This window comes from Suncus etruscus, chromosome X, assembly GCF_024139225.1.
Source record: "Suncus etruscus isolate mSunEtr1 chromosome X, mSunEtr1.pri.cur, whole genome shotgun sequence".
NCBI classification, from domain to species: Eukaryota; Metazoa; Chordata; class Mammalia; order Eulipotyphla; family Soricidae; genus Suncus; species Suncus etruscus.
In genome coordinates this window covers 120,117,746-120,118,627 of record NC_064868.1, presented here as the reverse complement: position 1 = coordinate 120,118,627, position 882 = coordinate 120,117,746, and the positions used below count along the sequence as shown (strand labels likewise).

Genomic DNA, 882 nt, shown 5'->3' with positions numbered 1-882 from the left:
CAGAAACTTCCTGAAAACCTATCCCTTTACATAGTCAATGAAAGTACTAAGGAGACAATATGAGTTCTGTCAATGGAATTCAATGGTCCAGAAGGCAAAGCAAGACTCTCTTCTCTAGGTTCTTTGCAGAGGACATGACCCATCTGTGTGAAGACAAGAATACTCCAAGACTTTTTTTATAACTGTCAGAGGAACAAGGACTAACCTGTTTTAACTATGAATAGCAAAGATGCTGTAATATCTCTAACTTTATATGGATGTTAATATCCATAACTCCAAGGGCCTTGTGCCCTGAACAACCTCTGGTGTCTCCATGGTTCCCACAATACCCAAATCTCCAGAGAACTGTCTTCTGGGGGAAGAAAAAGAAAAACTGAGAACATTGTTAAATATAAGTCAAATATTGAAGGTGGACTTTTTTTCCATGTCACCCCATTCACAAAACAGACCAGACAAAGGGCTTGGGCTGAGGTGATTATGAGGTTCATTTACTGTACCTCCTCTTTCTATACAGTCAGTGTAAAGAACACAGCCTGTGGTAAGCATTGGGAGGCACTGAAGGTGGATTTTATTGAAAATACTGGAAAACCTCCAAACAATGAAATATTACTCCATCATAAAAAATGAAAGTCTTGGGCCTAAGTGATACCACAGTGGTAGAGCATTTACATTGCATGAGACCTACCTGGAATGGACCTGGGTTTGTTTGTTTTTTAAATAATATCTTTATTTAAACACTGTGCTTATAAACATAATTGTACTTGGGTTTCAGTCATAAAGAGAACACCCCCTCACCAGTGCAACCTTCCCACCACCAGTGACCCTATCTCCCTCCTCCCACATCCCCAGCCTGTAATAGACAGGCATTTACTTCTCTCACTC

General features: G+C 40.1%; 1 non-coding gene across 1 annotated transcript; it reads right to left on the bottom strand.

Annotated features, from left to right (window-relative positions):
• Positions 1–422: 422 nt before the first annotated feature.
• LOC125999748 (small nucleolar RNA SNORA51) lies at positions 423–555 on the bottom strand. Its single transcript, XR_007492221.1, has one exon. It is a non-coding gene; the product is annotated as a small nucleolar RNA SNORA51 (small nucleolar RNA).
• Between the last annotated feature and the right edge of the window lie 327 nt (positions 556–882).